Genomic DNA, 23817 nt, shown 5'->3' with positions numbered 1-23817 from the left:
AAATAGAATACTGAAGAGTGTAGATGACATTGATGGCAGCATCTGAATGATCATCCACAGTGTATTTGAGCATAACGTGTTGTCAGTGTCACATTGGTGGACTGCCAGTTTCTTCTGTGCTTGGCATTTCTGTAGCAAGCTTGTAGTATTATCATTTCCCATCCCCTTACTGAAATTTATTTTATAATGGTGTTTATGTGCAAGGAGATTTCATAATTAACTGGGATGAAAGTATTAGTATCTGTCAATATGCTTGAATGCAATAGCTCAAAGGGATTTTTAACCTCTCAATTCATTGATTTTGGTTCATACCAGTAGGGGTGTTTTTAAATGTATTACCTTCTGACATATCCTATTACACTGAAAGTTACTTTCGTTTTATATCTTTAATTTTCTGCAAAGCTGAAAGAGAATTGGCATTCTCAATGTCAAAAGCAAGAAGACAAAACCCATATGAGTTTTATTCTCCAAAGTGATCATGTAGTTAGCATTTGTGTTTCTCTAAAATTGTGTTTTAAGTTTATTACATTTATGGGGGGTTGGGGTCACAGACATATATGTAGGTTAATGGACATCTTAGCAGGAACTAGTTCTCCTTCAATCCTGAAAGTTCCTTGGACCTAACTCCTTCAGGCTTGGCATGTATTTTTACCTGCTGAGTCATCTCTCTGGCTCAGTGTCCTGGCTAGTTTTCTATCAACTTGACACAAGCTAGAGTCATTGGGAGAGAAAGACTCTCAGTTGTGAAAGTGACCAATTCTCAATTGAGAAAATAAGATCAGGCTATAAACAAGCCCATTGGTATTTTCTTAATTAGTGATTGATGTGGTAGGTTGCGGCCCACGGTGTGTGGTATCACCCCTCTCCTCCACCCCCAGGCTGCTGATCCTAGGTGCTGTAAGAATTCAGGTTGAGCAAGCCATGATGAGCAAGCCAGAAAGCAGCATTCCTCCCGCATTTCCCCATGGCTTCTACATCAACTTCTGCCTCCAGGTTTCTGCCTTGAGTTTCTACTCTGACTTCCCTGGATGATGGACTGAAAACTGTAAGATGAAGTAAACCCTTTTCTCCTCAAGCTGCTTTTCGTCATGTTTTGTTTGTTTTGTTTTTATGACAGCATTAGAAACCTCACTATGACACTCAGCATATATTTCTTAATGTTCTTTAGGAGATTCTCACTGGGCACCTTATTAAGCAGTATTTAATATAGAGAACTCTACTCTTAGAGGTGCTTCAACTTGAAGTAGCTGATTTATTTGTTTGACTTTAGGTTATGGTGGATAGTATCTGTTTTCATTACAAGCAGTAGATTTTCTGTGAAACCATTGTTCTACTTTTTTGTAAATGGCCTTAATTTTTACCTTTCAAGGTAAATGCCCCATAGGTCTGTTGTTCTGTATTATGGAGTGTATTTAAGGATAGATATACTTCATTTATACTGCATTCAGAATGCAAATTATTTGTAGTTAAAATTCCCAATAAACAGACAATTAAGATTACCATATTCTTATTTTTTGCCATTGACTAAGCCTCTCTATATGGAGAGCTGCATTTGTGTTCATTTTTAGTCTTCACCACCCTCCAGACTTTGCTGTACATCCTCAAGATGTATTCATTTATTTCTCGGGATTTGTTTTTGTAATTGAATATTTATTTCCTGTCTTTAACAATCTGTGAATAATTAACTGATTAAATTCCCCAGACTAAGAATTTTTCTCCTATGAAACTTTCAGAAATCTTAGTTTTCTTTCTCACTGGCTTTGTGTTCTCTGCTGCTTTGGCATTAGTTTTTGTTATTTTTCATTCTGTTTAATGGGTATCTTTTGAGTGCTTGTTGTAATGATGAGTGAGGCAAGCAAATAGAGAACTATGCTATAATCAAGGGTTTGCAGAGGAGAGGTCCTCCTGAACCTGAAGTTTGAAAAACAAGAGTTTCTCCACTAACTGAAGGGATGTGGGATACATTGGCAAAGAGAACAGCTGGAGGATAGATATGTGGGATTGACATATGGTTCACTGTGATTGAAGTACAATGAAGTAGATGAGAACTGAAACTGTAGATCAGACATGAGCCAGGTCATTGAGAAATTTACAAGTCATTCTTCAACATTTACTTCAAAAATGAACCTTGGCTTGTTCTATGTGTAATTGACTGTTATTGAAGGCCTTAACGTATGGTAGTGCTTGATATAATAAAAAAATCATTTTAAACTATTGATTTTCACAGTTGTATAGTATATTTGGAATGAGTTGGGTAGATGTTGTAGGTTACTGGTCAATATGTTTTTTTGACAACACTTTGAATAGCATGTTACTGCTTTGTACTAAGTACTAGATACTGAGTATATGTTTAAATTTGCCAACAGTTTTTCACCTAAAATATATCTTTATTATTAGATTTTGTTTCCTGAGTTTGATAAGGACTATTTTTCAGTTCATATAATTTCTTGAACACTTAGTGTGAACTAGACAATAACAAATACGTTATCTTATTTCAATTTTCTTTTTTTTTTTTTTTTGAGGCAGGGTTTCTCTGTGTAACTTTGCAGCCTGTCTTGGAACTTGCTTAATAGACCAGGCTGGTCTTGAAGTCACAGAGATCCGCTTGCCTCTGCCTCTTGAGTGCTGGAATTAAAGGCGTGCACCATCACCACCTGGCATCTTATTTCATTTTTAAAATAATCCTTTAAGTAATTTTTTATTCCATTTTGTATTTGTAGAACCTACAGATAAGAAAGATTAATAGCATGGACATGGGGTATTTCTGTTTTGTGTGCAGCAAGACTTTACACAGTTCTTTTTCACCTTTCTTAGTTTCTTCATTATTTAATTAGCAGTTTGTATTACAGGATTTCAAAATTTCTTAAGGACTCCAAAATTCTAAAACTTAAGTTTTGTAACTTTACATGGAATCTACTAAAAGGTTTCTTAGAGATACACACCATATACTACTAGGGTTTCGTGATTCAAATAAAATTATATGTGAAACTTGATTTATGTTTGTGCATTTTAGGACATGTGGTTCATAGTTTTATTCACCCTGTCTAGCCCATCCCCCATTTCTTCTAGTTCCAAAAAAAATTAACATTCATTTAAGTTTAGTCATAGATTTTTGTAAAATCTGCAATTGATTACATGCAACCTCTGGGTACTTAAGTCATCTTTAGCAAAGGAATACTACTCTTTGAATGTATTTTTTGAAGTAATAATTAATGATTTTTGTTTATATTAGAGAAAATGATTACCTTTTAATTGCCTAATCTATATTGTTTTGTTTGTTTTATTAACCAGGTTAAATGCCTCTTGGCTATTTTATGGCTTAAAAAAAAAGTCCAGCTAGGCACGGTGCCTCTCACCTTTAATCTCAACATTCAGGAAGCAGAAAGAAGCATGTCTTTGAGTTTGAGGCGAGCCTGGTTTGCAAAGCAAGTATCCAGGCTAGCCAGGGCTACATAGTTCCAGCCTGTTTCAGAAATAAACAAAACTAAGTCCTGGGGGCTGGGGAGATTGTTCAGAGGTTAAGAGCATTGGCTGCTCTTCCAGAAGTCCTGAGTTCAATTCCTAGCAACCATACGATGACTCTCAATCATCTATAATGAGATCTGATGCTCTCTTCTGGTGTGCAGGCATACATGCAGACAGAGCACTGTATATATAGTAAATAAGTCTTAAAAAAAAAAAAACAACTAAGTACACAGTAAAGTGCTTGCAGAGTTTGGTCCTTATCTCCAAAAAATCAAAACCAACCAAAGAGTATCCAAGGTTTCTCAAGTAGAAAAAGCAAACATTTGATTCTGCCAATAGTAAATTAAAGAATGTTCAGTTTTAAAGAGTAATCCAACCATCTTTCACTTACATATGTTCCTCAGTTCATCTTTCTGTAGGAAAAGAATATTTGAGGTCTGTTGACTTAAAAAAGAGATGGAAAGAGTTTGAGCCAGTTAATTAAATTTTTTTTCTTTTCACAATGTAGCATTTTTCTTCCAGTCTTGAATCCCTTTTTATCAATTTTCTGCTTTATCCTAGCGTTACATCTTCTAATTTTGAGTCTTGCCATAGTAGCACAGAAAGGACAAAGATAAAGAAGACATGCCCTTTTCACAGTGTTTGCAAGAGACCTGTGAAAAGGAAAGACAGGATGATAAAAAGCTAGATAAGGTCTTATTTTACGATGAGAGTTTGTAAGGCTTGGTAAATTGCTTAAAGTCAAAAGCTCTTAGTTACAATGGGATTCAGACTGAGATCTGTTGACTATGAACCATGTTTGCCTTCTGTTATGTCATAGTGCTCTTCAATTTATTTAAGTTTGCTGTTCAGCTACTGATTATTGAAGGTGAGGGCCAAGATATAGATAGAGAGATAGGGCATTTCATTTAAGGAAACTTTCTAAGGAGTTAAAAGGAGAGAAAAGCACCTTCTATTCCCTGAAAGTTTGGACAGCTAGAAAGGCGAGCTAACATTCACAAGCACTTAATATGTGCCAGCCTCTGTTGTGCTGTCTTAATGTGGTCTAACCTGTTCAAGTCTTATCTTTAAAACAGAAAATAAATTACCCAATATAACATAGTTAATTGGTAATAAAAACAGAATTAAAACCGTTTTCTAGAAAGATTAGACAGGTTACATGATGCCCATTTGATTAAGAGTTAGCATCACAAGAGCCAAGTAACTAGGCAGTTGAGTCTGAGCATCTTTGACCTTTAGTATTTATGACTTTTGAACATTCTTAATTTGGCTGTTAGTAATTGGACCATCACACCAGCATATTTCCATCATCTAAATAAGATCTTCCTTGTAACAAGTTATAACCATAATTTTTGAGTTGCATGATTCTGTGAAAAGATTTTGATGGTGACATAGCTACAATGGAAAGGGCATTGAGATAGGAGGCAAGTCTGAGTCTTCTCAGCTCCAATTTTCCTACTCACTAGTGTCCTATACACATCTCTTACTTGGCTTTCTGATTCATTTTTGTAACCTGAATTTAATTGTTTTCTTAGTCTCATATATAACTATCTCATTTTTAGGTGCTTCCAAATAAATACCAGAGAGTTCTTAGAGATGAGAAGCTTTTAGAGATCATTTCATTGAATCTTCTCATATGAAAAATAAGGAAACAGACTTCACATTTGTATATCACATTAAACATTTCTAAGTTCTCTTGAAAGTATCCTCATGCTCTGTTGGGTTAAATGTTATCACTTCTGTGTACCTATGACCAAACTGAATTGGCTTAGAGTTTCATAGCTGCGCCTAGACAGAGTGACTTAGTAACTGTCTCGAGTTTAACATGCTTTCTTTCTCTTTTGTTTTTTCAAGATAGGGTTTCTTTGTGTAGCTTTGTAGATCAGACTGGCCTTGAAGTCACAGAGATCGTCCTGCCTCCCTCTGGCATTAAAGGCATGTACCACCACTGCCCAGCCTACCATGCTTTCTTGCTTTAATAGGATAAATTACATCCTTGTTATGGAGCCCTTATGTGAGAAAGAATTTGGTGGTTTATTAAAAAAAATTTAAACAAGAAACTTAGATGTTTCTTATATTGAAAGTAGTAATGTGGACAGATTTTAAAGAATAGACAATAAAGGGGTAAGGTGGTGGTAAAAACTAGTGTCTCTGAGTTGATCATTTTCATTTTTTTGGATGTGATTAAGACGAATTGACTTTAAGTGACCTTGAATTTATCAGTAGTCTATTACCGGAGCTGCTCTATCTTTACCAAAATCATTTAAGAAGACCGTGCTTTATAATGAAATGAATATAAATTGTAGCTGAGAACTTGTTAACTCAAAAGTATATATAAAAGCTAAAAAAACATGCAAAGTGTATCTTTACCGAAAATTCCTTCTCTCATTGCCTCTTTAATATGTTTTGCTTATATTCCTATGACCTGTGTACATGCCATTAATCTTGCTGTAGGGACTAGTAAATTGTTTATCTTGCTAACTTTCTGTAAGTAATACTGTGTTTAGTTTAAATGGACATTTTATTAAAACTAATATGGACGCATGTGTGATTTTTCATTTCCATTTTTTCTCCAAGTTTGTCTTTACTTTAGAAGGAATTGATTATGTGAAATAATGTTGCTTTCTCTGGAGATACTTCATCATCCCTAAATATTAGTCTTTACTGAAGTCTTTCAAGATGGGAAACTACATGTACTCTATAGACGTAGCAAGTGGCAGGTGGATGGCAGCTGCTTCTAATCCAGTAAGGGAAGCAGTGAAGGACAGAGCTGGTTACAAACAAAATCAGAAAGTAGCTTAAGAGCACTGACTAGCTGCGCTTCCAGAGGTCCTGAATTCAATTCCCAGCAACCACATGGTAGCTCACAACCATCTGTAATGAGATCTGGTGCCCTCTTCTGGAATGGATAAAAACAAAGCACCCATATACATAAAATAAACAATTTTTTTTTAAAGAAAGAGTCCTTTTAAGCATTGTCTTGCCAAGCTATTAATGTTCTTTCCACGTGCCCTGCTCTACCTCCTTCCATTCGCCACCATCACAGATCCACGGAATTCAAGCAAATGGCATTTAATGCAGACTTGAATAGTGCTACCTTTTCATTTTCAGCTTTCTGTTTGGCCAGAATGTGTATACAGATTGTGTGTACAAGATTGTTTTATAAAGCGTGTTTCCGTAGCATAGTGGTTATCACGCTCACCTCACAAGATTGTTTTATTTTTTAGACTATTGTTGTATGGTACCTGAAAGTAGAAAATGAAAAGATCTCTTCACGGAAGTTAATTTTTAATTTTTGAGATAACTGAGGATCTAGTTTCTGGAAGCTTCAAACACATGACAGTCTGACTGCAATGTTTCTGCTGTAATCTGTTTGTGTCTTCCTTTACTGGATGACAGTCTTAAGAACTATTATAAGTTTCTCATTAGCCAGTTGTGACTTAGTGGTCATAAAATAATTGTGATAATTAGCTGAGAGATCAGACTTTTTAACAATGGCTGGACTTGTTCCTGTGATATGTGTGTTTCTTTTGTTTTGATTTCAAATTAAAGAGTTCTTAATCTAGAATTAACTGCATGCCAACCAGGCTTCCAGACAGCTCTTCATTCAGATTAAAACATGTCTTTGAACGCTAGCATTGGTAGTACTTGCCTGTAATACAAGCACGTTAGAGGTTGAAACATAAGAATTCAAGGCCAACATGGATAACATAGGTAGTTTCAGGCTAACTTGAATTACACAGTGAAACCTTGTCTCAAGGAAAAATTCCTTTCGTATATATCTATACTCTTTTAATTATTTAAATAAAAATAATAGTAGCCATTATTATTATTTTGTTGTTGTATTGAGACAAGGTCTCACTATGTAACCCTGGCTGGCATAAAACTTGCTCTGTAGACAAGGCTAGCCTTAAACTCACAGAAATACACCTGCCTCTGCCTCCCAAGTGCTGGGATTAAAGATGTATGCCACAATTCCTGGGAGCCTTTTAATTTAGAAGGCATAGTTTTAATTTATAAAGGCTTTTACTTTCAAAATATTTTTTGAGTCTCAAACATTTTTCTTATTTCAAGTTTGCTTCACATGTCAACCCCAGCTCCCTCCCCCTCCCCTCCTGCCCCGCCTCCCCCACCAGCTCCCTCAGGTCCCCACCCAATTCCCACTCCATTCCCCAGGGAGGGTGAGACCATCTGTGGGGGATCCCCAGAGTCTACCATTTCGTCCAGGGCAGGGCCCAGGTCCTTCCCCAAGAGATCAGGCTGAGAGAGCATCCCTCACTGTGGGAGGGGCACCCAAAGTTGACCTGTATGCCTGGGACAAACACCAATCCACCACCCAAGGCCCCACAGATTGTCTAGGCCTCCTCATTGACACCCACATTCAGGAGGTCTGGATCAGTCTCATGCTGGTCTCCCAGTCATCAAACGGTGGGAGGTTCAAGAGCTCCTCCTTGTTCAGGTCAGCTGTTTCTGTGGGTTTCACCAGCCCAGTCTTGACCCCCTTGCTCATCATTCCTCCCTCTCTGTCACTGGGTTCCAGGATTTCAGTTCAATGTTTAGCTGTGGGTGTCTGCCTCTGTTTCTATCAGTCACTGGATGACGGCTCTAGGATGGCATATAAGGAAGTCATCAAACTCATCAGAGATGGGCATTTAAGGTGGTCTCTCCACTATTGCTTAGTTTGCCAGTTAGTGTCATCCTTGTAGATCTCTGGAAATCTCACTCGTGCCAGGTCTCTTCCCAAACCTATAATGATTTCCTCTATTATGGTACCTCTCATCTTGTTCTCCTCTATTCTTCCCCCGACTTAATCTTCCTGCTCCTCTATGTCCTCCTCTCCCCTCCTCCTCTCCTCCACTCCTCTTCCCAGCTTCCCCCTCCCCCAATCGCTTTTTCCTATTTTATTGATAATCTAATAGCATTAAATAAAGTACTTTACCTGTAAGTTGTTTATGCATTAATATAGATTTATTTCTCTGTGTGTGATTTGCTTTTTGTGGCAGGGTACTTTATAAAAATGATTACAGTTCTTAGTGAACATATGGAGTTGTTCAATCCTTAATTTTAAATGTGTGTGCATATATATGTGTTTGTACATGGGGAGGGGCAGTGTTTACAATTGCATGTGTATATGTTTGTGCATGTGTGTGGAAGCCAGAGGATAACCTTGGGTTTTAACCTCAGGAATGTCATCCTCTTCCAATGAGGCAGAGTTTCAATTAGGCTAGACTAGGTCATCAGGAATCCTCCTTTCCATGCATTCCCAATACTGGGATCATAAGCACATGTCACCCCGCCCCACCTTTTTAGGTGGGTTCTGGGGAGCAAAGTCAGGTCCTTGCACTAGGAGTGCTTTATCAACTGAGTCATTTCCTCACCCCCTTTTAGATATTTTTTTTTAATGTCACATATTCAGTAATTCTGAGGATGGCAGTGAGGGAATAATGGGATTCTGGTTTCTATGTCTATGCATGTTTTAGTATGTTTAATCTAAACAACAAAAATAGTTTATCTGATTTATAGCTTCCTTTCTGAACAGGATGTTATGAAGTTTAACATGGAGTATGGGGAGCAGAGGAAACTGAGTCGAAAAAGTCCCAAGTGAGCGTGTGTTATTTACTTGGTCACAGGCATGTTCCAGACTGTAGCCTTAGACCCATGGGACAATGGCAAAGGCCCCTCCCCCTAGAGGTGAAGCTCAGAGGGATGGCAAAGCCTTCTTCTGGATCATATGCAAATGTTGACAGTGTATACAGAAAATGTCCTCTATAGCTTTGTTCTTCTGGTTGTTTACAGCCTGAAGATTGCTTCCCTACAGAGACTGTTACTGAGATTAGCTAAATCCATCTTCCTGTGCAGAGCTGTATATATCAACCTGTTCCTTCAACCTGGCAGTGTTGGTATACACCTGTAATCCCAGCAGAGGGAGGCAGAGGCAGGCAGATGTCTGTGAGTTTGAGGCCAGCCTAGTCTTCAGAGTGAGTTCCAAGTTAGCCAAGGTTACAAAGAGAAACATATCTTAAAAGATAGACAGGCAGGCAGGCAGGTAGGCAGACAGGTAGGCAGGCAGGCAGGCAGCCAGCCAGCCAGCCAGCCAGCCCTGCTTCCTTGTTTAGCTGTATGCAATAACCCTACTTCCATTACTCAACTATAGATACTAAACACAATGAGCTCAGTCCCCTCTCCACCTAAGTCAGGTTTCTCCCTGGAGCTGAGCAAGGATATGGCAATGGAAGTTAAAGAAAAATCTTGATTGATTTTCCTCTTTCAGCAATCAAATCATTCGTATTACTCATGACATCATTTATCTCTTGCTGTTACATTTGTAAGAAATAAATGGGTTGGGTCCTATTTTTAGAAACAGATAGACAATAAACAAGAAATGCAGGATATTTTGTAGCTCACTTTATAACTAGTTTCTCTGTTATTTAAACTTATCAGAGAAAAAGAATATTAAGTACATATAAATATTCAAGATACTAATTCAATATTTGGGCATCATCTATGCCATATTTGTTTTTTTTATTTCTCAATGTGAAATTACATTATTTTCATGGATACTTAAAGATTATTCTGTTGGATGCAATTGAGAGTTATTGAAATGATAATATTTCCTCTTGGGCCTTTTTTAAAATGAAAAATGTAGCTCCAAACCCCAAATATAAACAAATAAACAAAACCCCAAAGCCCATAAACTGCAGTTTGTTTTCCTTGAATATGAATAAATTTGCATTGAAATTTTTATAAATTATCTTGCCAGCTTTGCTTGTTTCTATACACAGCCAGAACATTTTGATTCATGATTTGGTATTCTGAGAAGTGGATCTTCTGCAAATCTACAAGAACAATGAAAGACTGTAAAAGGATCAGAGAGTCCAAATCCCTAGTTTTATTAGGATGCATTCTTGTTTTCATAGATTCCAGGGACTTGGACAAATGTATAATGACACATTATAATATGTACTTTATTATAATGACAATTAGAGGATTTTCACTGCTCATCCCTCTGTTCTCTTCTACTGTTTTTTTTCCTGTTTTCATAGTTACATCTTTCCAGATTATATAGTTGGATTCATATAATATGTAGCCTATCCAACTTGCCTTATTTTATCTATTGTAGATAAAGATACTATGACTTCCTTTTTTAGAAAAAGATTCTTATTTATAGATAATATAAGTAAAGCTCGTAAAAGAATTCACCAAGTCATAGACATAATGCATAGAGGCCCATTAGCATTATTCACTTTATTAGAAATATCTTATGCAATTTACACAACAATATCAAAGCCAAGAAACAAACATTGATATGAATGAGAATCTAGTACTTTGGCATTGTATCAGACCTAGATTCCTGTAGTCAACACTGCAGTCATGGTGTAGATCTATCATGTTATCCCATGAGCTGCTTCTTTATGTAGCAGTGCCCCTTACCCATGCCTATAGGGGGTGCTGTGCAGGACCCCCAGTGGGTACCTGAAAGCATAGCAGTTGCCAAACTGTAAATAAAGCATGTTCTGTTCATAGTCAGATCTTGGCAATTCAGCATGGGTCATTTTTTTTCCTTCATTGAGAACTTTCACCATTTCACTTTAAGTTACTTTGTGGCTTCTCCTTGGTGTTTCTGAAGCCACCCTCATCATTGTTAATGTTTCTTTCTTTCATCCTTTGCATCAGTGATTTCTGCCTTTTGTTCAGCCTGGCCACAGATTTATTAGTTTCATCGACGTTCTGTCAAAAAATCAGTTTTTGGTTTAATAGATTTTTGTCTGGTTTTTAGGTGGCTATTTTTTTAAAGGTGACTATTTTGTTTGTTGTTACTGTCCACTTACTTTAATTTGTTCTTTCCCCCCATAGAATTTTAGATAATTGTTTTTAGATTTTAATTGCCTAATAAAAGTAGAGAAAACTACAAATATGCTCAGAACATCTTTTGAGAAGCATCTCACAGCTTTTTATTTTTAGATTTTTACTTTTATTTGACTCAGAATTATTCTCTAATTTCAAATGATTTTCTCTTTTACTCTGTGGATTGTTCTGGAAATATATTTTTTGATTTCTGAATGTTTGGGAACTTTGCAGTGTCTCTTTTATTGGTTTCTGGCTTGATTCCATGTAGTTTCCATTCTTTCAGTTTGTACAGCCTTATTCCTGGTGCAGCTGGTACTCTGTTCTAAGAAACGCTCTGGTCATTGTGCTGCTGTGGATCAGTGTTCAGTGATGCTCAGCTCTGCCCAGGTCTCCCTCTTTGTGCCTTTGGGGAATGTGCTGTCTTTACTCGAGTCTGCCCATGAGTTTTGACTGCTTTTACTTCACTCATTTTGTACCTCCACCTTTAAAATAAATTAGCTTGTAGACTATAAAATGCCCTTTATCTCTGGCAATTATTGTTGTTTGATATAAATGGGGCTCTCCCAATTTAAGATTGAGGGATTTTTGCCTTTCTAATTTTAACCTGTTGCCTTATTTTGTGAGTATGGGGGGTGGTAATCTAAATTTGGGTCTTAGTTTTCATATGTCTTATTTATTTATTTGTGGATTTTGTTGTTTTGTTTTGAGAAATGATCTTGCACTGTAGCCAAGGCAAGCCTCAAACTCAAATTCTACTGCCTATACTTCTTTCATGTATCACCGTGACCCATTCCTATGTCTTTTAAATTGAATATTTAGCTCAGGTAATGTACATCTGTGATAGAGCTAGAGCACTTGCCTAGCATGTGCAAGGCCTTGCATTTAGTCCTATCTTGATAAAAATGAACAAATGGAAGATAATATATTATTAGTATGATTTATATTGAATCTACCACCTCACTAGTTTGTTCTCTTTTAGTTTTTCTTTCAAAATAATTGTACTTTTAGATTCCACTTAATTACCTCTCTTGGTTCATTTGGGATTCCATTTGTTTATTCTTTGTTCTGTTTACTTATTTTAATTCTTGTTCTATGGATACAATATGTCTCTTCTCTTAGAGTATCCAGCTAAATGATATTACATTACTACTCATAGGTATGGTTTTCTTCATTGAGTCAGTTTTTGTTTCGCTTTTGAATTTTGTTGTGTGTGTATGTGTGTGCTATGGTATACTTGTGGAGGTCAGAGGACAACTTTATGAAGTAGCTTTATGGCATCCTCTACCATATGATTCCTGCCCATCAAATTCAGGTCATCAAGCTTTGTGGCAAGGACCTTCACTCCTTAAGTCACCTCTCCACCATGCCCTTACTTAAATTTTCTTCCCTTTTTTTTTCTCCAGACTTCCTTTTGGGTAAATTTTCTTGCTCTGTTCATACGGTCACTAATGTCTTTTTTTCCTTCAGACTATAAACTACTGCTTTTCCATTTCATGCATCATCTTAAATCTTAAAATTTTTGTCTTTAGAAGTTCTGTTTTGAAAATCCCATTTTACTTACACACTCATATTCCTGTTTTCATTTATATCCTGGTCTATATAAAGAACATAATTAAAATATTCCTTTATATGTTGTTGCTTGTTAATTCTATATTTCTTAGTCTCTCCAGATTGATATTTTTCTGGTTATGAATCATAATTTTACTGCCTCTTAGAAAATCCAGTAGTTTCATTAAATGAAAACTAGCTGTGAATTTTATATTCCAAAGTTTTACATTTTGTTTCTTTAAAGAACATTAGACTTTCCCTAAAAGACAGTTTGCTAATTGCATACTAGTTTGTTCCTTTCTAGACTTTCTAGTCTTAGATTGCTTCCATACATGTGCAGAATGGTACTTTTTTCCTAAGGTTACTTTCGCCCTGTTTCTGTGATGTGGCCCATTTAGGGTCCTCCTGTTGCTTTATATATTCATGAAAGAGAGAATTTGTAGATTTTCTGCCCAGTGTCAGCTACAAGAATCATTTGTGTTTTTACTCTTTGGTTACTGTATTTCCCGGGAATCTTATCCTTCCAGGAAATGCTACCCTCTTATGTGCAAGTGTCTGTGTATCTGACACTCAGGGAACCTGGTTCCCATTACAGGAACTCTGCTGTAGAATCTCCAGTCGCATGACCGGCTGGTCTGTTCTGCTAAGTTAGCAGGATTGCAAGGCTCTGTTGTGTTCTTCCTCACCATGTTGTAGTTAATGGAATGGCCTGAGAACTGTCTGTTTCATGGTCTTCATGCCTGTGTCTGAAATGGTCTTTTTTCTGTATTCTGTACTGTGTGGTAGTCATGTACAGTGGGAGGGTTGTTCTGGACATGCTTACTCTCTCATGGCCAACAACAGAAGTCAAATCATTCTAGAATGAGTTTTAACACCTTTGCAAAATTCCAAAAGCTTTCAGGAAACTATGTTTTCCTCACTATTGCTATGAATAATCTTGTGCCTACTGTGGAAAATAGTATTTATATTTCAGCTCAAATAACCCATTAAAACTTTAAATTGGAACTGGCCAGAAAAAAAATGATGTATTATACCTAACAAATTTTATAAATCAAGAAAAAAATTTTCTTGAGAATATAAAACTGACTTCATATTATTAGATAATAACAATAAATACAAAAATAATACTTAATATTTTCATAAAATATAAATGAGTAAAGTGACATGGGTAAGGACTAAAATAAACTATTTGATCTAGACTTTTACTTATTTAAAGTTTTTTTTCCATATATTTTGATCATGTTCCCCTACACACACACTTGTCCCACATTCTCACCAATCCCTACCAAGCCAACTTCATGTTCTCTCCATGTCTGTCTCTGACTCCCACTCTCTTACTCTATCCAAAGAACAAAACAAAACAAAAAGGGCAAATTAAAGCAAAAACTCACAGAAAGAACCAATGAAGGTCATTAGTATTTTAAAATATATGTCCTGTGTGTTAGAGGGTTGAAATATTGAACTTAGATTATATCAGGAATTGGCAAACATTAATTCTGACAGTAGGCTTCATAGGCACTTAACTTGCTATGCTGTCATAACTACTCACCCCTTTCCTTATATAGTTCAAAAGCAACCATAGATGATGTGGAAACAAAGGAGCTGGCTGTGTTCTTAGGAAACCTTATTTATAGACAATGAAATTCATATAATTTTGATGCTCAAAATAATCTCCTTTTGCTTTTTTCAATTGTTTTAAAATATAAAAACTATTTTCAGCTTGCAGACTATAAATAAACAGGTGACAAGTTGGATTTGGCTCATAGCTTATGGCTTTGAGAACTTTAATCTGTCTGATTAAAGTTTCCAGTAAGATGTTGAATCCCCAGTAGACTGATGCATTGTATTTCAGTTGTGATATTTTTACTGGAAACTATTCCCTATTACTAAGTTAAAAAGTAAAATAAAACATGCTTGGGCCTGTAAGATTTTTGAGAGAGAATATAGTGCCAAAGGTTATATCAGAAGCTGGTCATGATGGCATGTGCCGGGATTCCCAGATACTCAGGCTTATTTTATTTGGTGTTATGTCCTTAAGGTCCATTCAAGCCATAGTTTTGAAAGAATAATTCATTACTATCTTGTAACATGGATGTCCTGTATAGAAAATTCTTATAAAATGGTTTCCACTTATGTTTGGCTCATTTTCCTCAGTTCCAACTTCTATAACAGTTAATTGGTAGGCTATTTTTAATGCACTGTCCAGAGATTGTATCTTCAGAAGGTTGTGTTGGCTGATGCTTATAGTTCCAGCAATTGAGAGGCAGAGGCAGAAGGATAGCTGTTAGTTCAATGCCAACTTGGTCTGCATATTGACTTGGAAGATAGACTACAATTGCAAAATGAAGCCATATCATAAAAATCTTAAACAAATAAATAATGCACCTCCATCTTATAATTTATACTTGACATCCTTTATTTTTTTCAGAGCTTTTATCTGAAACTTATTGTCCTCCTCCTTCTCTCTTCTTCTTTAGAATATAACTATGAGGTGAATTTTCTTGTCTTTACTTGAAATACTGTCTTCAACCATAGTGGGTCCCTAAGTATGTAATTTATTTATATGTGGTTAGTTGAAAGATGAATAAGTAAAAAGAATTTGCTGCATAATTTGTGGTGATATCTAATATGCTAACATGCGTTATAAATCATCAAACATTACAGTGAAAATAACTGTTCACAGAAATGCTTATTCTTCAATTATTGTAGAACTGATAGGGTTTATTTATATTTTTATGTTTTATAATATATTTTCACAAACAAGTTACAAAAATATTTTATTTCCTGAATCATTTAAGAGTAACTTACTACCTTTGTGACCCATTATCTTTGAATACTTCAAAGCAGTGATTCTCAACCAGTGTCACAACCACCTTGACATACTTCTGTCTCTAAAAATATTTACAATTCATAATAGTAGCAAAATTGCAGTTATGAAGCACTAACAAAATAATTTTATGGTTAGGGTCACCACAACATGAGGAACTGTGCTAAATGATCACAGCGCTAGGAAAGTTAAGAAATACACTGCTTTAGAGTGTATTTTCTATAAAGATGTTATTGCATATATACAGTTACATAATAAAAATTTTTCATAGTAAAGATTATAAATTCTACATTTATAGGTTACTCCTGTACAACTCTGTACAAACTCTGGGATTTGGTGCTGTAAATCCCCCAGAAAACATGGAGCCTCTAGCTGGGTGTTGGTGGCGCATGCCTTTAATCCCGTCATTCAGGAGGCAGAGGCAGGCGGATCTCTGTGAGTTTGAGGCCAGCCTGTTCTACAACGCGAGTTCCAGGACATCCTCCAAAATAATGCAGAGAAACCCTGTCTCAAAAAACCAAAAACAAAAAAACATAAAACAAAAACAAAGGGAGCCTCAAAAATCTACATATATATATTTCTCTTAATTCATTGGCTGATCCCTATCTTCATGTGTAATAGAGGACATTCCTAGGGTATAGTGGAAAATAATGTTGTTAGTGGAAGCTGTTGATTCTGATCAGATTTGGACTTTGAGAGCTTTCAAGATAGAATTGCTTTTTTTGTTTGTTTATGTTTATTTTAAAAATACAGCAGATTTTCCGATTCAAGCCCAGAAATACTCTACTTTAGAAGGAAGTACTATGTCTATGGCTTTAAGGATTTATCCTAGGATTAAGGGAAAAACTTAAAAATGTCCTCCCTAATAAAATAGAACTAAGTTTCCAGAAGCTGAAGGACTTTAGAAGAGAAATAAGCATCATTCAAAGATAAAATCTTTGATGGCTACAACATATTATCCATATTGTTCAATGTATGTTGTGATGAAACAAATTATCATATAAGAGGAAAAAAGAGAAATCTAGATGTTGGAGTCAGTAAACAATAACTTAAAAATCATCTATTGTAAATTTGACTAAGAAGCTTAAAATAGGGCCTATGAGATGGCTCAGTGGTTAAAAGATGCTTGCTGGCAGGGCGTTGGTGGCACACACCTTTAATCCCAGCACTCGGGAGGCAGAAGCAGGTCTACAAGAGCTAGTTCCAGAACAGCCTCCAAAGTCATAGAGAAACCCTGTCTCAAAAAAAAAAAAAAAAAAAAAAAAAAAAAAGATGCTTGCTGCCAATCCTGAAGATTTGAGTTTAATCCCTGGAACCCACATAGTAGAAAGGAAGAGCAGACTCCTGCACATCCTTCTTTGACCTCCACACCCAAACTGTCTGGTAAAGGTAGGAGGAGAGGAACCAGTCCCACAAAAATGTTCTCTGACCCCTGCTACTCAGCTGTATTTTGCAGCCCTTTGTTTGATACAGGCTTGGCTCAGACTCAAGCCTTGAACTTGAAGTGTTTCTACATCCATGTCTTAAGTAGCAGCACCACCCTATCCAGCTTTAAAAGCTCTTACCTCAAAAAATCTGTTTTCAATGACTGTAGCCTTGAAAATAAAGATAAAAAACTAATACAAATTCAGACAAATGAAAAATTAGGTAGACCATTGTCAATATAAGTCTACTATTAAGATGCTAAGGATTTTTAAACTGAGAGACAATGATATTAGATAGAAACTTGGTTCTATGGAAGAGATGAAACATAAAAGGTCTTTTTTGTTGTTTTGTTAAAAGGCAACTGATTGTGGTTTTATAATGCATATGGATTTTAATGTGTGAGTGCAATATGCAAAAGGAGAATTACAGTATATGGGTGATATTTCATGATTCTGATTTGCTTGTTAATAACTTTAAATAAACTATGATAATTTGAGATTGCATGTTGTAATATCTGTGCCATTAAGTTAAAACATGAAAGAATATTTTACTGGAAGTAAGGCAATGAAAGATAAACAAAACAAAAAAGGAACAGAAACAGATAGGAAACATTTAAATGGTAGTTTTGAACCCAAGCATTTCATATTTACATTAAATATAAATGGATTAAACTCTTCATTAAGAGTCAGTTTCAGAGTACATAAAGATTTAAGATCCTAACTATATAGTATTTACAAATCAGACATTTAAAATGAGAAGATTGAATTAAACAATATTTTTAGCACTTTCCATTTTGTATTTTGGGGGTGAGCTTTCTTTGACTGTATTATAATAGGTCATCTGCAAGTCCAAGTATAAAATATTTAACAAGAGCCGGGCTGTGGTGGCGTACGCCTTTAATCCCAGCACTCGGGAGGCAGAGGCAGGCGGGCGGTTCTCTGTGAGTTCGAGGCCTCCAACCGATAGCCTCCAAAACAATACAGGGAAACCCTGTCTCGTAAAAACCAAAAAAAAAAAAAAAATTAACAAGAATAATTTGGGGAACTTATAGTACTGTAGGAGTAGCCAAAACCTACCTTTGGGGAATTAGTTTTCTGTCACTGTGTTTTCATATTCAACTTTAAAACTGTAAGTAGCGTAAAGTACATTTTTATCTCCTAAAGACTTACAGTGTAAAGAAGACTAAATAATTTCGTCACTGTTCTTTAAGACTTAGATATTTGGTTATCCATACATACTGCTTAATATTGTGTCACATTAATGTTATAAACACTATAAAAACATTAAGAATACCATAGCCGTGTTCAGTTTAGATAGCATGTGATAGAGTACTTTCCAAAAATCTTTCTTTTTAAAGGTGCTTTTTAAATTTTAAAATGTATTAGAGGATTTAATTTTATGCTATGTAAGCATAATCAGGAATCATTTTATATTTTGGTTGTAAGCTTAGCCTTTAACCGCTAAGCCATCTCTAAGCCCCAGGAATCATTTTACAGTAATAATATTCATCTTTCAGTTTCTCATCTAGTCATTTTTCTTTTATTAATGTTATGCAAAAACCATACTGGGGATTTGGCCAGTTTAGAACTCTTAAATTGGATTCCCAAGAGTCAGAAGTAGATTTATATATATATATACATATATATATATATATAAAATTTCGTGTGACTATCTTCAGCCAGTTCATAAATACATTTTATACTTGAATTTCAAATTGCTAATTAAATATTTGCATTTGGAGATAGCTGGAACAAATATTTTCCAGTCATTGAATACCAGCATGTTTCTTGTAAAATGCATCTCAGGACAATCAAATGAAGTTTTACAAAATCTTTAACATCATTATTCTTTAGGGTCTATAAGACACTTGGTTTGTAAGTGTGACAGAAGTTCTCAAATGTATGAAGTTGTATTTGTCTCCACCTAAATAAGGAAAGTTACTTCTTAAGTTCATTAGCTGACTCCCAAAGACGAACAAATTCAGTGTGTTTTAAATTACTTTGCCCTTCAGCTTACATGTTTTGTTTTTTTTTTTCTCTTGTAGTAAACATTGGTACCTTTAAAATACAGGAATGAGAAGCAAGGAAGAAAGCACATTCATGAGAAGATTTGAATCACTTTGAAATTTTAAAGAAATGTAACATCCTGGTCACCAGAATGAACGAAGTGCTTCAGGGTTAGACGGTAACCAAAGCTCTCCCTCCTATCATGTTGTCCCACAAAAGTTTTAGAGCACTTGAAAGGTCTTCTTTTTGAGTTGGAATGTTGGCCATATAACTGCCATACTGTGGAAGAAACTATTAGGTTTTCTTGGGAGGGGGAGTGGATGGTGGAGTGTTGGGTTTTGGTTTTGTCTTTTTGAAATCAGGTCTCTCCGTAAAGCCTTGTCTGTCGTGGAGCTCGCTCTGTAGACCAGGCTGGTCTTGAATTCATAGAGATCCACCTGTCTCTGCCTCCCGAGTGCTAGGATTAAAGGCATATGCCACCATCACCATTGCCCAGCTAGGAAACTGTTTTATCTCACAGCTTAACTTTGTCATACTTCTTTGGTCCTTAGTGTTTGTTCAAAAGAATTACTGGATTTTTTAGTCCAGCTTCTTAACAAGAAACGTAAGCTTATTTGAAAGGAATGTGGTCTGTACTATCTGTTACTCAAACGGGTTTCCCGGTTTCTAACAAATAAGCCCAATGCTAAAGACTTACTAGTTCTTTTCATACACAATTGTCTTCTGAGTTTTATTTTAGTTTTCTTGATAGCAGATCTCTACTTTCATGTTTGAAATCTTAATTTTATATTTATTTTCCTTTTTGACCATTTCTTCAAAAAGAAATTTGAAGAGACTGTGAAGTTTTTCTTCTTTTGATATTTAAAAGACTGTGAGATAGCAAGCACGGCTGAGAACACATTTGGAAATACTTGGGATAATCGGTTTCTTACTCTTGATCTTAGGTCAAAATTGTTTGAATGCATGCTTATAAAGATTCATATATTTTCAGCTTTTCATGGTGTCCTAAACGTAACTTTGTATGTGGTCTGTGCGTACAAGTGTGTGCTTGTGTACACGTTCCCACAGTTGACATCAGGGTCTACCTCAGGACTCTACAGACCTTACTTATTGAGCAGTACCTTTGTTTCATTTCTGTTGCTGTATTAAAATACCCTGGCAAAAGCAACTTGGGAGAGAAAGGGTTTATTTTAAGCTCTCAATTTCAGGTTTAGAGTCCATCATTTCAGCGAATTGAAATAGCCACAGTCAACATCAGAGAGAAAATAAACACACATTAATATGCTCCTCTTGCATTCTCTACTCTTACCCAGTTCAGGATCTCCCTGCCTAGGGAATAATACTACCCCACAGTGGGTAGGTCTTTTACCTCAATTAATGTACAAAGATATGGCCACAGGTTGGCATGGTCTGGACAGTTAGAGAAACTGTGTTCCCAGGTGATTCTACATTGTGTTATTTAGTTGCCAGCTCATCAAGGCTAGCTAGCCAGTTTGCCTTGTGTTTGTTTCCCAAGCCCTGGGATTACAGGAGGACGGCCACACCTACACATCATTTATATGGGCACTCTCAATTGGAATGTAGGTCTTCATGCTTACACAGCAGATGCTCTAACAATTGAGCCATCTCTCTAACCCCTAACTGTAACTTTTATTCACTGGTTGTCTTGATTTTGAGTGGTAACCATTTGTTTGCATGAGCTCTCTGTATTAGTAAATGAGATTAATTGACTAAATCTACTTCCTCGCTGTTGAATGCCTGAACAAAATAATGTGAGAAAAAAAGTCTACAAAAATACCACAGTTTGTTTTGTGTTGGCTATCTGCTTCTGGGCATGGAGCCTACTCTTAAGTATGGCAGATATGCACAGTGAGACTCCATTGGAGTGAGCTAATTTTTCCTTTCCAAGTGAATGTCAACTGGAGATATTTCTTGGTTAGGGATGAGAGCCTGTGTCCACTTCTCCCTCTCGGCACTGGGACTCTATCTGCCTTGAACCTATGCAGGCCTTGTTCCTGCTGCCACAGTCTGTGAATTCATATGTGTATCAGTTCTGTTTCCTTGGAGTCATCCATCCCCTCTGGCTCTTACAGTCTTCTTGTCTCCTCTTCTGCATAGCTCCCTGATCCCTGAGGGAAGGAATTTGATAAAGACATCTCATTTAATAGTGTTTCAAAATCTTTCACTCTGCACATTGAGGACATCTTATTCAAACCAGCACACTCTACCTTGGTCTGTTTAGGTTGTTTTAAAAGAAAATGCCTTTTTCTAGATGACATTTAAACACCTGAAATTGTCTCTCCCATTTCTGAAGGCAAGAAAGTCTGTGATAAAGGCAGTCAGGGACTAGACTCTTGTGAGAGTGTCTGTTTTGGCTCTTCAGTCGTTTCTTTTCCCTGTATCTTTACAGAAGGCACAAATGTGTTTTCTAGGGTTTCTTGTCTAAGGGCACTAATCCGTTAATCAGGACACTACCCTCCTGACTTGTCAAAGGCCTCATTTCCAAGTGCCAAAACATTGTCAACTTAGTACATGGGAGAGATCTAAACGTTGATTCTGTAAGATGGGTATTATCCTTAACTCTTATTGACCCTGCTGGACTTGGGTTTTACTGAAGAGTTCCATTTTATTTTTATGGGAAACTTACTCTCAAAGAATTGAATTGACCACCATCAAATGACTAGTTAAAGGTAGAGCTAGGTCTGTCTGACTCTATAGCCTGAACTCTAAGCCGAAAGTTTAATTTGACTTTATTCTACTTTGTAAAGATTTAAACAGAACTAACTGGTATAAATGGAGGTTTCTCCTCCCACCTGCCAGTTCCTGAATAGCCACTCAAAGGCCAATGACTCAGGCATATTACTGACTAGCTCTCACAATTAAACTAATCCATCTCTATTTTTCTATATTTTACTATGAGGCTTGTAGCTTGTTTCCTCATGAGTTGCTTCCCTGGCTGCTACATGGCATCTCCCCAACTCTGCTTTCTTTCTCTATGTAACTCTGGATTTCCTGCCTGGCTCTATTCTGCCTGGCCATTGGTCAAGTCAGCTTTATTCATCAACCAATAAAAGTAGCACATATTCGTAGCATACAAGAAGGACATCCCACATCATACTGCAGTTTTTTTCTTTCATACTTAGTTGCACATAAGTATGCACATAAGTACTGTTGCAAATCAGTAAAATTCTCTTGAAGGTTTTTCTGCAGCATCTATTTTATTTTATCGGAAACCTATTCTTTATTTCATGAATTGCTTGTACATACATACTTGGTATGTATAACTATAGACTATTACATTAATTGTGGACATTTGTGATAAGATAATCACCAAAATGTCAATGTTGAGTAACAGGCCTGTGTCTAGTTGTACATTTCTTATAACATTACAGAATTTTTTAATGTTTTGCATCTAGTTTGTACTTTGAATATCATAAAAGGAATGTTATTTTATGTGCAAATAGAGCAAAAAAGTCAGTGATATTCCCTAAGTCAGTAGTGGAGATATGCTCTTGAGTACTTATGGCTTTGTTCTTGCCATATAGCAAATCACTGATGTCTTAAATCTTGCTGTGCTTTGGAAGAATGTGACTCTATCATTCTTTAGTTTTCAGATGCATTTTTCCAGACTTTTGTTGGCAAACAACCATATCCATATCTTCTCTTAATTACATTTTTGAAATTCTTTACTGTGGAGATAATTGCATCAGAAATACTTTTCAGTAGAGTAAATTACCAAGAAATGAATGTGTCATGTAGAAATCTGCTTTCGTGCTTGCATGCCCAGCAAGCCAATGCAGAACAGTACTGTGCAGTAAGACTGTAGTCACGCTGTGTGGGAACAGTTCACCTCTCAGAACAACATGATAAAATGACTCTGAAATTGGAGATTTCTCTGGACAGTTTTTGAGGGTTTCGATTGGTTTGACGGTATTTGTTGTTGTTTTTAGTTTTTTTAGAAGTGACTTCACTCAGTGCCTAACTCTCAGGTAAGGAGTGTTGGAAAAGGTCAGGGCCTGCAGTGGTTGTGACCAAGATGATTAATGTGGATGTTAAGAACACATTTTCATCTTTTGATTCATTGTGCCAACTGTAATTAGCAGCAAATGTTAAAGCTAATTACAGTCAGAATATCTCTAAATATATGAGTGATGGAAGAGCACAATAAATGCAGATCCCACGTCATTTCTGTTTAAAAGGGAAATTCATTTTCCATTTTAATTTTTCTTTCATTATTTTGTGCATATAGGTGTTTTCTCTGCATGCATGTTTGTATACCCTGTGCATGCTGATGTTTGTGAGGGGCAAAGGAGAGCATTTGGTCCCCTTAAAGTTGGTTGTAAGTCACTATGTAGATGCTGGACATCAAACCCAGGTGCACTGGAAAAGAAGCCAGCTTTTGCAATTGTTAAGCCATCTCTCCAACACATCCTCCATCTTTTTAAATGGTGAAAAATTGCTTATATGCAAAAGTTCTTGCAATTAGACGGTCTTTTCATTCCCAACCCCAATAATACTTTAATTCTGAAGTAATGTCCATGTATTAGGAGCTACATAAAGGAGGAAAGAAATCCCACCATTCTGGCTTTTATCTTTTAAAGAATACCAATTCTGGTACTTGGTCATCAAAACAAAACCCATCTTTAAAAAAATGCCAGTTATAAAACAAAAAGAAGCTTATCACAAAGAAACTTGTTT

General features: G+C 36.2%; 1 protein-coding gene across 6 annotated transcripts in view; it reads left to right on the top strand.

Moving 5' to 3' along the window:
* Peak1 (pseudopodium enriched atypical kinase 1) overlaps positions 1–23817 on the top strand; it is a 221988-nt gene that overhangs the window by 95405 nt on the left and 102766 nt on the right. For all 6 annotated transcript variants that reach the window (XM_021226850.2, XM_013112959.3, XM_021226851.2 and 3 more), the window contains one exon: positions 19158–19297. The gene's annotated coding sequence lies outside the window, so the exon portion shown is untranslated. The remainder of the gene's footprint in view (positions 1–19157; positions 19298–23817) is intronic.

This window comes from Mesocricetus auratus, unplaced genomic scaffold (genome assembly GCF_017639785.1).
Source record: "Mesocricetus auratus isolate SY011 unplaced genomic scaffold, BCM_Maur_2.0 Super-Scaffold_100022, whole genome shotgun sequence".
Lineage (NCBI taxonomy): Eukaryota > Metazoa > Chordata > Mammalia > Rodentia > Cricetidae > Mesocricetus > Mesocricetus auratus.
Note: the sequence above shows the minus strand (reverse complement) of the source record. Positions and strands in the feature narration are given on the sequence as shown.